The 15,468-nt window shown below is 41.9% G+C and overlaps 1 protein-coding gene across 6 annotated transcripts in view; it reads left to right on the top strand.

The window, feature by feature from the left end:
* The window catches only part of LOC122557824 (USP6 N-terminal-like protein), a 264,478-nt gene that overhangs the window by 32,777 nt on the left and 216,233 nt on the right, over positions 1 to 15,468 (top strand). The window contains exon 1 of one of the 6 annotated variants that reach the window (XM_043705911.1): positions 1,408 to 1,428. The exons of 4 other annotated variants lie outside the window; for them this stretch is intronic. The gene's annotated coding sequence lies outside the window, so the exon portion shown is untranslated. One more of the 6 variants, XM_043705910.1, reaches the window with a different exon arrangement.

Here is a 15,468-nt window from a genome sequence, read left to right as displayed (position 1 = left end):
TGAAACATTCCTAAAGTAGGCGGCCTGTCTCCCCAATATAGAGGAGGCCACATCAGGTGCAGCGGATGCAGTAAATGATGTGTGTGGAGGTGCAGGTGAATTTGTGGCGGATATGGAAGTACCCCTTGGGGCCTTTGGAGGGAAATTAGGGGGGAGGTGTGGGCACAAGTTTTGTATTTCTTGCGGTTGCAGGGGAAGGTGCCGGGAATGGAGATTAGGGTGTGGACCTGACGAGGGAGTCACCCCCCACCACTCATTTCCAGCTATTTAAAACCTTGAGTAGAAAATTTGAATTTCTATTGCTGTACATCAACGATCATATTTTTTCCATTTTTACCATATTTTCCCAACTGACCCAGCATTGTTTGCTCGGAAGCTGCGAAAATTTGGTCCATGATCTTTTCTATTCAATTTGGTCACCTTCTTTGAATCAAATCTGTTTGAATAAATATTCATTTTTGCATTGTCAAGATCATCTTTAGGTGCTTTCAGATGTTTCTGACATGCAGGTACTTTCAAAATAGTGTTTTTCTTCATTCCTACCATTTCCAAGTTTGCACCCGGTAAGTTTGAATGCGAGACAGAAGATATAAAGTGGGGAAAATCTATTGCAGATGGTATTCAGTGTCAGAAAGTGTAATGTTCATCAGCTTTGGATCTGGGAAATATAAATGAAATATTTTTAATATTGAGTGTAAAAGCTGCAGAAAAGAAAATTATTATTGGCTGGAGTTTCAATAGGGTAGCAGGAATTTGGGACACAAAGTTTTCTGATACTTTTGTGAGCTAATGCTCACGAGCATCAGCTCTAGTTCTTTTAGGTATGTGGAAAGCTTCCTGTGTTGATTTCCTTATCCTCCTCCCCCCCCGCTCTCATCCCTTTCAATCTCTTTATTCTGCCTTATCTATTGAATCACTCACTCATCCCATTGTCACCCCCACAGTACTGCCACTGCCTCCACCACACATGCACCCCATCTTTTACAATCACCTGACATGTTCACCCACTCTTCATTTTATAGACTGATCGACTATAGTAACGTTTGGGAGTAATTTAAACCACTCAAATATCTGTCAAGATCGTGACAAAGAAACACCTGACAATATTTTGAAGGGATTAAGAGCAGTGACCAGTGCCAAAAATTAGAACATTGGACCTTTATGTAATCCAGGATTTGGTGATCTGAGTTACATTCCATAATGAGTGTGAATGATGGAGCTTAGATTGGCAGACATTTGAAGGGCAGCTGTAGCACGGAATTCTGAACAGCGGTTATCCATTTATAGCCTGGAACTCGTAAGAGGTTCTGGCAAGGAGGAGCACCAGGAAGGTGGGATCAGATTCAGCAGGAGCCCTGACTTCGGGACTTGTCTTCCTTTGTCCAAGAATGGCTGCTCCCTGTGCACATAGGGCAGTGGCTTGAGAAGGTCTGGTACCAATTTCTTAAGTATGACAGAAGTGTCCATGTGTGCAAATTTTTTTAAAAAGTAACCAACACATCTATTCTCAAGCACGTTGGAATTCAGAGGTGAGAAGATTATGCTTTGTGTTCAGAACTATTTGTATAATGCGTCCAGTTTTAAGTATCTGAAATGGATAAAGTTTTTTTTATTTGTTAACTATATAAAACAAAGGTAGTGAAGAGAATTGAGGTACAGGTCAGACATGATCAGATTGAATGATAGAGCAGGCTCTGGGGCATGAGAAGCCCACTCCTGCATTTTACGTTCCTCTACATTTTTTATCTATTGTATACAGTTCCTGACAATTACTGAAAATCTTGAGTATTAAGTATTTTTGACATTGTATGTAAAATGCATACTTTTGACTTTAAGCAACAGTTGTGCTTTGCAACTTTCAGAGATAAATGTATAGTGGACATAAAGTCAGTTGAAACTTTTTACTTTAGGAAGTCGCACCTGTAAACCCACCCACCCACCCATCCACCCAATGGGTGGCACGGTGGCACAGTGGTTAGCACTGCTGCCTCACAGCGCCAGAGACCCGGGTTCAATTCCCGCCTCAGGCGACTGACTGTGTGGAGTTTGCACATTCTCCCCGTGTCTGCGTGGGTTTCCTCCGGGTGCTCCGGTTTCCTCCCACAGTCCAAAGATGTGCAGGGTCAGGTGAATTGGCCATGCTAAATTGTCCGTAGTGTTAGATAAGGGGTAAATGTAGGGGTATGGGTGGGTTGCGCTTCGGCGGGTCGGTGTGGACTTGTTGGGCCGAAGGGCCTGTTTCCACACTGTAAAGTAATCTAATCTAAAGTAATCTAATCTAAAAAAAAACCCAATTTGCTATAGTAGTAATGACGTTCAACATGTAAAACAAGCTAAATTATAGAGAGCATTTTTTTACATTTAGTAGAATTCAAGCCACATCCTACACATAATTGTTCATTTTTCAGGTTTTTAGGGTTGAGGCAAATTAGCAATTCACACAGGATACAGTAGTTCTGACTCTGCACAATTCCAGAGAATGACATTTGCTAAACTTTGAAAAGCATAAATTCAGATGAAGTGCAGTAATGGTCATTTGGCTTGGAGCAATTGTTATATTCTAACTCAATCAATACAGTATAAAATAAACCAGAAATATTGTGCTCCGGTCTCATGATGTATATTAAATGCGAAACAAATAACTTTCTTAATATTGGATTCCAGGCCAGGGCATAATTTCTATCAAGGTGGGTGGGGATGTGACTCTGAAATGAAGTAAACACAATTTTGCCAAGGTCACTCAATCATAAAATGAGTAACTTCTTTCATGCAAAAGCTAGAGAGCGTGAAAAACATTATTGTAACATTTAAGATATTAGTGGGAAACTAATTAATTAAGTATTGAATAAGAGGTAAAGAATTTAGTAATAAGACAAATAGATTTGGTCTAGTTCTGTGCTTCCCAAACATTTTCTCATTGTGACCCTATTTTTTTTTTTTGATGCTTGAAAATTTCTATGATCCCAGTGCTGTGAAAACAATTGGTATGGATTGGAGGGGAAGAAAAAACCTGTGAGAGTAGGGAATGGGAGGTGGGGGGGTGCTGGTGGGGTGGTGGAGGAAGGGGAGCAGTGGTCCGGGGGGAATAGAGTCATAGAATCTTACAGACGGGAATAGGCCTTTTGGCCCAAACTGGTCCATGCCAGTCAAAAGGTCCATCCAGACTAACCTCACTTCCCTGCACTCTGCCCATATCCTTCTAATGCTTTCCTATCCATGTATTGTCCAAATGCCATTTAAAGTTTGTTAATGTACCCACCTCAACCAGTTGCGTTGGCACCTTATTCCATATGTGTACCACCCTCTGTGTAAAATAAAAAAAGTTGCAGGTTCCCATTTATTCTTTCCCCTCAAACTTTAACCTGAAGTTCTCAATTCCCCAACCCTGGAAAAGACTGAGTGCATTCATCCTATCTGTGCCTCTCATGATCTTAGACACCTCGATAAGGTCCCTCCTCAGTCTCCTATTCTCGAAAGAAAAAAGGGCCTAGCTTGTCACTCCCTCCCTATAACTCAGACCCTCGAGTCTAGGCAACATCCTTGTTATTTCTTCTGCACTGTTTCCACTTTATTAACATCATTCCTAAACACAGTGACAAAAGCTGAACACAATACTCCAAGTGCAGCCTCACCAGCATCCTATATAACTGCAACATAACTTCCCAACTTCTGCACTCAGTGCCCTTTTGATGAAGGTCAGTGTGCCAAAAGTATTCTTCACTGTCTACCTTGACTCCACTTTAAATGAACTGTGAACCTGAACTCCAAGATCCCTCTGTTCCATTGCTTTCCTTGAGGCCCTATCATACACGATGAAACTTCTACCTTGATTTTACTTTCCAAAATGCAAGACCTCATACATACTTATCAATATTAAATCCCATTTGCCATTTCTCGGCCCGCTTCTCCAGCTGATCAAGGTCGTGCTGCGATTTCTGATAATCTTCCTCACAGTCCACGATAATGCCTATTTAGTGTCATCTGTAAACTTACTAATCATGGGAACAGGAGAATCGACGTTTCGGGCATAAGCCCTTCTTCCTGAAGAAGGGCTTATGCCCGAAACGTCGATTCTCCTGTTCCCTGGATGCTGCCTGACCTGCTGCGCTTTTCCAGCAACACATCTCCGGCTCTGATCTCCAGCATCTGCAGACCTCACTTGCTCCTCAACTTACTAATCATGCCTTGTATATTCTCATCCAAGTCTTTGATATAGATAACAAACAGTACTGGGCCTAACACTGACACCTGAGGCGCTCCAGTGGTCACAGGCCTGCAGTATAACAAGCATCCTTCCACTGTTACCCTCTGCTTCCTACCATCAAGCCAATTTTATATCCAGTTTGCCAGCTCACCCTGGATTCCTTGTGATCTAATCTTCCAGAGCAGCCTACCATGTGGAATCTTCTCAAAGACCTTACTGAAATCCATATGGACTATGTCTACCACTCTGCCCTTGTCAACCTTCCTGGTCACTTGATCAAAGTATTGAGGAAGATGTTTAGACTGCAGTTTTTGCCTAATTTTTTGGGTCAGGAATCAGGTCTTGAGGATTGGCCAAGTAGGCCATACCAGACTAAGGAGTTTTAAAGGGAGCCTTGCATTTGGTTGGAAATTTATGGCTTTAGCTCCTGTGACCATATAATTTTGGATGTAACCGCATTGGAGGTCAGGACCCACAATTTGGGAAGCAACAGTCTAGCTATTTTTTAAAATATATATTTTATTGAAAAATAGATGTTTTTAATGTGACAACAAAAAAAAATACAAAACAACACCAAAAAGTGTAAGTAAAAAAGCCTCAACCGCCCTTATGTATAAATGTATAAACATATATATAGAAAAATATACATTAAAAAAATACCCAATTAACTATTTAACTAAATAAATAATAACCAATGACAAACTAATAAATAGTAATAACTCAACTCAGCCAAACAAGACACTCATACATTTGTAGTTCTTCCTCCTTGGATATTGGGCTCGTAAAGCACAATCGTTATGGTTGTATAAAAGCCCTTATTAGTGTGGCAGATAAATCTGTGTCCAAGTAGTCCAAAAAGGGCCACCATGTCTTAGAAAAATTCTCAGGTTTGTGGTGAACCATACATGTGACAAAATTCAAGGGGATATGCTCCATGACAATCTTCTGGCAACCCGACAGACCCAGGGAGAATACCCAACCTCGCAACATATTCTTTCTTGCGCAGAAAGTGAGGATGTTGAAAAGAATTTTTTCTCATGCGCATCTGCAGGGTACACACTGCGCAGGCCAAGAAAAAGAGTCATAGGGTTCTTCTCTACCCTTACATCCAAAATCCTCTCCATTACACCCACCACAGCGCTCCAGTATGTCTGAAGCCTACCACGGGACCAGAGACATTGGGTAAGAGTGCCGTACCGACCTTACACTTGGGATATGTTGAAGATACCCCTGGTTTAAATTTTGACAAACGATCTGGAGCCAAGTGGACCCTGTGGAAAATCTTCAACTGTAAAGTATGGGTCCTATTGCTCTGAGGAGACCTTGATGCCTAGCTCTCTCTCTCACACCTTGCAGAGTTAATCAAATTCATCTGAGGGGTACCCCCCCCCCCCCCCACCACCCCCCAATTGATGATACAAAGTGCAGACAGAAAGTGTACTCTTAGCACTGAGCACCCTCCTCTCTATGTCGGATTTGTAAGAATCGGTCAAAAGTTTAGTCTTTTTTTTGAATAAAATTCCTAACTTCAAAAAAACGAAAGAGGTTCCTGTTAGATAGCTTGTGTTTCCGTATTAAAAGATCAAAGGACATCATTGTGTCTCCCTTAAATAAATCGCCATGCAAGACACACCCCAAACTGCCCTATGTTTGAATCCTGAATCTATCATCCTCGGCATACCCACAAGAGCTGTAAGAGAAGATGTTTCGCCAATATTGCCTTCCCCCTGCTGAATTACCCTCCATGCTTTAACAGTATTAATAACTATTTGGTTCTGGCAATATTCCCTAACTGTCCTCATTTTGTCCAAATACAACAAGCTAGTAAGGGAGTACCTTGCGAGCTGGGAGGTTTTGATATCTAACCATACTGAAAGAGGGTCCCCACAAGCCCAATCACTCACAGAGTAAAAGCGAGCTTAGTTGGTAGCTTTTGATGTCTGGGAGATCCACTCCTTCAATCTGTGAGGCAATTGCAGTTTAGCTAATTGACTGAGGGGCCGCTTTCAATGTCAAGTAAAAGAGCTGAACCAGCCATTCAGTTTCATGAATGTTTGCTTATTGAAAATCGGGGACCATCCATATAGAGTATAACAAACGGGGAGAATATTCATCTTCAATAAGTGCTATCCGACCCAACCACGAGACCGGAAGAGCCTCACATCTTTGAAGGTCTTGTTTGATTTTTGTCAAATAATTGAACAAAATTAGTTTTGAACAGCCGATCCAGAACTGGAGTAATGAATATGCCCAAATACACAAACCCCACCATGAACATTTAAATGGGAATCTATATTTTCCCTCAAGATCTAGCATCTTCGTAAGACCACCCATACGCACAGCCACTGATTTTGCAGGATTAATCTTGTACCCCGAAAAGGTGCCAAACACACTGACTCATTGTATCAGGCGAGGCACCAAAACTGCTGGATTTGACAAAAAAGTGAGGACATCGCCTGTGAACAACAAAATCTTATGTAATTTTGACCCCTCTTCTGGAGCTGATATATTGGGATCTCTACAAATGGCCTCCATCAATGATTCAATCACCAATGTAAGAAGCAGTAGCAAAAGGGGACAGCCCTTCCGGCAGCCCCTAAAAATGTTAAAATTGCTTGAACACACCCCTTTGGTGATAACCGCAATGAGACAGTCGCTGCAGAGAACTTTTACACATCATATAAAGACTTCATCTAAGCCAAACTGCTCTAGAGTGTAGAAAAGGTACGGCCGTTCAACTCTGTCAAATGCCTTCTCTGCAACTAGAGAAATCACCAATCCCTGTATTGACTGTTGTTGACACGCTTGAATTACATTAAACAGCGTCCTAACATTTATGAAGCTTGTCTGGTCCTCTTTAACAATAGAAGGTAACATAGTCTCCAGCCTTAAAGCAGAAGTCTTAGAGAGGATATAAAGTCCACATTTAAGAGTGAAACGGGCCTGTACAAAGCACAGTCTTCCGGGACATTCCCTTTTTTAAGAATAAGCGAAATATTGGCTTTGCTTAGAGTTGGCCAGGAGACAATCAAGGCTGTATGAGTCTTTGAACATGTTGAGCATTGGGCCTGACAATATGTTTGTAAATTCCTCATATAATTTGCTGGGAAGTCCATCAGGACTGGACACCTTTCCACTTTGAAGCTGCTTCACAGCCTCCTGCAGTTTTGCCCTGATAAGGGGGCCTTGAGAAAAGACTCTTGTTTGGGAATCACATCCAGGAGCTCCAGATCTTTGAAAGAAGACTCCATTTTGGCCCACTCCTCCTCACAACCTTCATGTTGTAATTTAGAGTAAAATCTCTGGAATGTCACATTAATCTTTTTGGAGTCACATGTTAGGTTCCTAGACCCTTCCCTAATTGCTGTAATGGCTTGAGGGGCGCTCCTTTTCCTGGCGAAATAAGCTAAGTATTTGCCTGGCCTGTCACCATGCTCATATAACCTTTGCTTTGCAAAAGTAAACTCCTTCTTTGCTGTCTGCATAAGCATGGGATTCAATGCAAACTGCAGTGCCGTAGTCCTCTGTAGCTTGACTAACGAGGGCCTGTCAAAGTAAGCCTTCTTGGCTGCCTTCAACCATGCTTCGAGGAGCTCATTCTTCTGCCACTTCCCACTGGCAGAGAAGGAAATAACTAACCCTAGTCATAGGCTTTGGCTCTTTCCCAAAGGACAGATGGGCTACTAACCAAGCCTGAGTTGATGTCTAGGAACCCTCAAAATTCCCGAGAGAAGTACTCCACAAACTTACTATCCAGTCGTACAACATGCCACCAAGTCCAAGGTTGCCACGGGGGTCAGAAAAAATCAATTCTGGTGTGACATCTGTGTGGATTGGGAAAAAAATAAAATCCCTGCCTGTAGGGTGAAGACGTCTCCAGACATCACCAACCTTAACTCCACACATAGATCCACTGATTGTTTAGTTTGGACAGAGGGTTTCGGGGGGGGAGCCTTTGGGCAACCTGTCTACTGTGGGATCCTTGAGACAACTAAAATCTCCCCCTATAGTAATATGCCGGGATTCGAGACTGATCAGTTTAGAGAGCGCATCTACCAAAATTTGAAGGGATGGGCCGGAGGGCAGTAAACATTTAAAACACCATATTCTTCCCCATTTATCAGGTCTTTGAGAATTACAACTTTCTGTGTGTAAATTTAACACACTCTAGTAACTTAAATTGGAGATTCCTCCTAACCAATATAGCCACTCCCCTACTTCTGGTATTAAAAGAAAAGTAAATCCGATCAAAGCCATTCTGCTGTAGTTTAAAATGATCCCTGTCGTCCAAGTGTGTCTCCTGTCACAAACCGATATCCACCTTCTCCTTTCTAAAACTCAAAAGTACTTCCTTCCTTTTAATTGGTGAGTGACTCCCCTTGATATTCCAGGTACACCATTTAATCAGGTCATTAGCTATAACCTCTGCAGTACCATTTAAATTCCCCCTATAGTAATATGGAAGAACTCATACCACAAATTGCCGAGTCTTAGTGTCACAAAATTCATCGAACATAAAAACAACACAAAGTAAAACCACTACAGTTAACAAACCTACAAAGCTATCAAAATATATATTCAACAAAAACCACAAAGCAAACCAATATATAAAGTGCCAACAGCACTAAATCGGGGAACTCACTCCCTGCCCAAGGGGGGGCTACTACCCATCCCAAAACCCAACTTCCCAACCCACGGCCAAGACTGCATGTTAGGCATTTAAATACCTGAGCCAGGTATAAATTGCTTGTCAGTAGGCATCTAGCCATCCCAACCATTTTCCCTCCTCCCAACTAGAGCTGCACCACAAACACAAACAGAAAGAAAGAAAATACATCACGGATTAGCAGTGTGAATAAAGAAATTTCTTTAAATGAAAAGGGGCAAATACCCCACCCCTCCTTTGGCATAACTTAGAAATTAAGAGTACACGTCTCAACCACCGCCAAGCTGCTCGACACAAAAAGCAGGTCCAGGCTGGTACTCCCTCTCTGACTTCTCTCCTGTAAGACCCTGTGTTTGATTTTACTTTTTGTGCCAAGGGGTGTTTGTGAGGATTGTTGCAAGTATTGGAACAGCATCATTAAGTTGGGATAATCTGTTGGGTTTTTGGATAGGTTAAGTTATTCTGTATACTATTCTCTTTTGTTTGTGTTTCATTCAGTAATCTTGTAAATAAGTTCCGTTTTGTTTAAAGCTAAGTGGTTTGACCAGTGGCATCTCTCCTGGAATATGCATTTTACACCTGCTTAATATGACTAGCAAAGTTAGTGTCTGAGGCTACCTTCTTGAAACGTTTTGAGTGGTCTGGCTTGATCCATAGCACTCTGGATTAACAGTCCAGCAATAATACCACTAGGCCATAACCTCCTGTACAAAGCACAGATCCTGAAACACAATATCCAGCTAACCACCGCTGTGTTGTTGTGTCTGCAGCTCAGACTTTAGCTTATCAAATCTAAGCCAAAGTTCCTTGAGCAGCCAAGACTTGTGTATTCCTTCTAATCTGCTTCTCAATGATGTTTCTCCCATTCTGCTTTGCTGTGACACAGATCTGCTGCACACTCCTCCCAGTCTGAACATGTTGTGTTCACCAGTAAGACTATCTCCGAAGGAAAGTGAAGAAGTTGAAGTAAATAATTTCTAACAATACAGTTGTATTAGCAGACTGGGAAGAAGATTTACTTGTGCAAAGTGAAATGGACTACGTATGAGTCTGTGGGAGCCAACTCTGAGGTGGGATAATAATGACTACTGTTTCAGGTCAAGAAGAAGAAGAAGAAGAAATTGACTCATCTAGAAAGTCAAGAAACTTGCTCTGCATCAATAAAACAGCTGTCTTTCATAAAATAATTTCATAAAATTGTAGGTCTCTCAAATAATGTTAAATGGCAATCATTCAATGGGATCTTGGCTGATTTGACATTCCACATGTCCACTTTCTTGTATTGTCTCTGTAAACCTTGTTTTCCCTACTGATCAAGAATCAACTGTCTCAGCCTTAAATATGCACAAGGATTGTGCCCACTGTTCTCTGCGGTAAGAAGTTCCAAAGATTCTCAACCAGTGAGAGAAGAAATTCCTCTCATCTCAGTCTTAAATTGTCACCCCTTTATTCAGAGATTATTATACTCTTTATTCTAAGACTATGCTCTGGTCCTCGACTCTTCCATGAGGGAAACAACCTTTCAATATTTATCCTGTCAAATCCCTTATGAATTCTATGTGTTTCAATGAGATCACCTTTCATTTTTCTCAACTCCATTGAATACAGACCCAACCTCTTTAGCCTTTGCTCATAAGACATACCCTTCATACTGGGGATCACACTAGTCAACCTACTGTGAGCTGTCTCTAACGATATATCTTTCCTTAAAAAGGGGGACCAAAATTGCTCTCAGTACTCCAGATGTAGTTTCACCAACATCTCATACAGTTACAGCAAGACTTTCCCACTGTCATACTCCAGCCCCTTGAAATAAGGCCTAATATTCCATTAAACGTCCTGATTACTGCTGCACCTGTGTGCTGGCTTATTGTGCATAAGTACTTCCAAGTCCCTTTTGCATTACAGCTTTCTGCCGTCTTCTTCATTTAAGTAATTTGTTCTTTTGTTGTCCCTATGAAAATGAACAACTTCACATTTGCTAACATTTTGCCCATTTATTTAACATATCAGTTTCTCACTATAAACTGTTTGTATCCCTCTCATAACTTGCTTTTTTGCGTATTTTTGTGTCGAGTGCAAATTTGACGACAATACATTTACTTTCTTCATCCAAGTAATTAATATAAAAGTTCCCCCAGTGTAGATACACTTTACAGATCACTCAAGGTCAGGAGACACAATAAAGGTCAACAGTCCTAAAGCCAAAGAACTACCAATCTTCCAAATTGAATGAGAACAGATTCTAGAAACATTGAGACCTCCATGCAATCAGGGACCTGTGGGGCAATAGAGTACTGATAAACATAATAATAACACAACTGTAGAACTGTTAACTACAGAGTAAAAAAAGTCTTGGGGAGAGACATTGTATAAGATAATGGAGTTAATGTAGGCGAGTGCATTAAGCCTTAACCAGTCTGATGTCATTAGAATTTGATTGAAAAAAGACAAAATTGTTAGGTCTCCATCCTACAAGATCCTATATTCACATGATTCCCAAATATCTTGGAAACGTGTCATGTACAACTTACTAACATATCTTGTGCCTGGTTGCTATCATACAATAAGATGCATCTTGTTTAAGAGCTTCTTCCCTTTTAAGACTTGCCAGTGGTTGTACAACTGTGATCCAAGAAGGCTCTTCAACCCAGTCAAGAAAAGAGGACGGGGGCAGAACACTACCCCAACTACAAGCTAGTAGTGATTAACATCACAGCAACATATAACAGTTGAAAGTAATGGTCCCTCACACTGTCCCATTCACAATGGCACTGGATGGCCCATCATACTGTGGCACACTGTCCCACTTTACTTTGACAGTATAGCCTATTCTGGTGTCACTTGTTTTCCACCCTGCTTCTCTTATTTCTAACCAACTCCACTGCTCTCACAGGATCTGGTGCATTCTAACTGTGTTTGATTTGATTTGATTTATTGCTGTCACATCTACCAAGATTCAGTGAAAAATGATATGCATGCTTTACAGGCAGATTGTACTATACTGCAGAGAGAGAGCGACATTAACATTTGAGAGAACATTCAAAAGTCTGATAACAGCAGGGAAGAAGTCGTTCTTGAATCTATTTGTACATGTATTCAAACTTTTGTATCTTCTGCCTGATAGAAGGGAGTGGAAGACAGTATTATTGGGGTGCGATAAGTCTCTGATTATGTTGGTTGTTTTCCTGAGGCAGCAGGAATTATAAATGGAGTTAACAGATGGAAGGCTGGTTTGTGTGATGGACTGGGCTGTAGTCACTGTAGTTTCTTGCAATCTTGGGAAGAACAGCTGCCATACTACACTGTGATACATCCAGACAAGATGCATTCTATGGTGCAACTGTAAAAATTGGTAAAAAGTCTTGTGGACATGCTGAATTTCCTTAACCTCTTGAAGTAGAGGCATTGTTGTGCTTTCTTGACCATCACGTGGTTAGGATGAGGCAACGGAAGGGCTTCTATGGAACCTCTTAGAGTCTGTGTGGGCTGGTTCATATTCAAGAACTTTGCAGTCAAATTAAATGAGTAAGTCACTACCATTTATGAACCTCATTAGTAAGAGTGTAGAAGACTGCTTGCCAAAGAGGTTAATCAGAATGTTCCCCAACTGGAAACCATGGATGAACCGGGAGATCCACTCTGTATTGAAGTCCAAGTCAGAGGCATTCAAGTCGGGTGATCCTAACTAGTACAGGAAATCCAGGCATGACCTTTGCAAGGCCATCAGAGACCCTAATAAGCAATACCAAACTAAACTTGAGACCCAGACTAACCAGACAGATACGCATTGTTTGTGGCAAGGCTTATACTATGTAATGGGCTACAAAGCAAAGTTGAGCAAAGTCGCGGCAACAATACATCCCTACCCGATAAACTCAATACATTGTACCCTCACTTTGAACAAACACCCAGTGAAACAATGTCACCTATCCCAACAGCCTCAGATGCACCTGCACCCACAGTCACCACAGCAGACATTAGATTCACCTTCTTCTTGAGTGTGAATCCATGGAAAGCGACTGGCACAGATGGAGTCCCCAGCTGTGCATTCAGATCCTGTATGGACCAGGTGGCAGGAGTAATCACTGATATCTGTAACTCCTCTTTACTTCAGTCTGAAGTCCCCATCTGCTTCGAGAAGACCATCAATATCCCAGTGCCAAAGAAAAGTCATGCAGTGTGCCTCAATGACTACTGCCCCATAGCTCTACCCTCTGTAATTATGAGGTGCTCTGAGAGGTTAGTCATGGTTCACATCACCTCCAGCCTACTTGATTGCCTTTATCCTTTGCAATTCGCCTATTTCCTCAGCCCCACCCTCATCCTTGGAACATTTGGATAACAAGAATACCTACGTCAAGCTCTTACTTATTGACTACAGCTCTGTCTTCAACACCATAATTCTAAACAACTCCTCTCCAAACTCTGAGACCTAGGTCTTGGCTGCCCCCTCTGTAACTGGATTCTTAACTTCCTGACCCATAAACCGCAATCAGTAAGAATAGCTGATGATACCTCCTCCATGATAACCCTCAACACTGGTGCACTGCAAGGCTGCATACCCAGCCCCCTACTGTATTCCTTATGCATTCGTGACTGTGTGGCCGAATACTGTCCAACTCCTGGAAGTGATATTGGACACTGGCTGTCGCTTTATTTTCATCACAAGAGCTGGTCTCCTTATATTCATGCAAACCCAAAATTTACTCTTGTTGGTTTTGATGATGGAGTTCGAGTGTGAGCTGACACAGATTGGTGTATATTCATGTGGAGAGAAATTCTTCCTTCTAGCTACAAATTATTTAATGGACAGTGCCTGGAGTCCATTGATTAATGAGTACAGCATTCAAGTAACATTTTTGAACCTTCTTGCCCTGACTCCAAGATCCATTGACTAATGTTCCAAATATTTGTGGGATCTTTTATACAGTGCTTGGGGGAAATTTTCCTCCGTAGACTGAGATCGCTTCTAGTTTTGCAGTTTTTAAAATGAAATTTCATGTCTTTGAAATGATTTGAAGCTGAGGCCTCCATTAGAGCATGGTCCCCAGTCCTTTGCCTTGACATCAAATCATCCCTTTTGTACAATTCCCTTCCCTCAAGATCTCATTATCTTGCTTTTCAATCCCTGGCATCTTCCAGCAGAACCTTCAAGATGCATTCAGACATCTGGGAGGGCATTGAGCTGCTGATGTCCCTGAAGTTCTTAGTCTACCAGATGTGGTTATAGTTAAGCGAAGGTATCCTTTAATTGACTGCAACTGTTTAAAAGTGCCTAGCAATGATTAATGATGTTAAGTGGTATTTCCACTGCACAGCTGATAAGGGTAGTTATCAAGACTAAAAAGTCTTTGAGTCTTTCTAAGTAATGGTTTTACCTACATTGTTTCAAAGTTATCTGACGCACCTTACAAGTATTTGTACATTTCCCTCTCTTTCTCATCCCTTCCCACCTCTCTGTACTCTTACTGCTCACACTGTATCTGTCTTACTTTGCTCCTTTTAACTTCAAGAAAATAAATCAGTGGGGCAATGCCTTTCAAAAATTCACCCATCTTAAAGATAACTTCTTAGAAAATAAAAATACGTATTCCCAGAAAGTCAATGATCATGAACAGCAAAATGGTTTCGAAAAATTATTGACAATATATTGCAATCCCCAGTTCTGTGTCATGGCAACATCGCCGTCTACTGGGAGAATTTCAACATGTACCACAAGGCTGACTACCCACTGGGAGAGTACTTTGGAGCCAGCTACCCTTAGAGCCTTTAATGGCACTGGGGCCAGCAAATGCTCGGTGCCGTATCTGCACAACAGAGGCCAGGCTCCTTCCTGCTACCTTCCTTCCTCGGGCAGCCAGAAGCAGATCCTGCTCACCATCTCCTCCGCTTTCCGCAGTGGTGCTGGTGGATTGAGTGAACTGGCCTGGCTATTTCTGACCAGCTAAGAGGAATTGCTTCCCTAATCCATCCCTGTATTCCTACTAGGGCCCTGATTGCCATGGGTATTCAGAACATCCCCCACCCTCCGCGCAAGAGGAATCTGATTCTTAGCCAGATCTACCCAGTACTTCACTGGGAACTCTGGAAGAACTAAAGGAGTATGGAGATGCTACTTAGGAGAGTGGCCTTAGATGTGGCAACTGCAGTCATCCCCCAAGAAGAGTTTATTGTTTTCTTGATAGTCTCTGAGACAGGATTGTTGGCATTGTAGATATTGCCCATAGTTATATAGGGGCACTGATTTGAAATCATGAATCACATCTGGAGCAGGTATTCATTGTCACCAATTAGCTTGAGTACAGAGAGGTGGGGACGGATGAGAAAAAGAGGGAGAGATAGAGGGAAAGGGGTAAGAGTATGGGAAGGATAGAGGGCGAGTAGGAAGGCAGGACATGAGAGGAGGATACCCAAGGCTGAAAGTTCCTATACGTCTGACAAGTTCCACTTCTGACTCCAACTTTGATGTGAATTCTGCCATGGCCAGCTTTTAATATGGTGCATGAGAGGTGGCCTAAGGGCAGAATTAGTTACACTTAACTCTTAAGCTTGTGTCTCTCTACCTCTCTCTCTATCTCTCTCTACCTCTCTCTCT

This window comes from Chiloscyllium plagiosum, chromosome 16 (assembly GCF_004010195.1).
Source record: "Chiloscyllium plagiosum isolate BGI_BamShark_2017 chromosome 16, ASM401019v2, whole genome shotgun sequence".
NCBI classification, from domain to species: domain Eukaryota; kingdom Metazoa; phylum Chordata; class Chondrichthyes; order Orectolobiformes; family Hemiscylliidae; genus Chiloscyllium; species Chiloscyllium plagiosum.
Note: the sequence above shows the minus strand (reverse complement) of the source record. Positions and strands in the feature narration are given on the sequence as shown.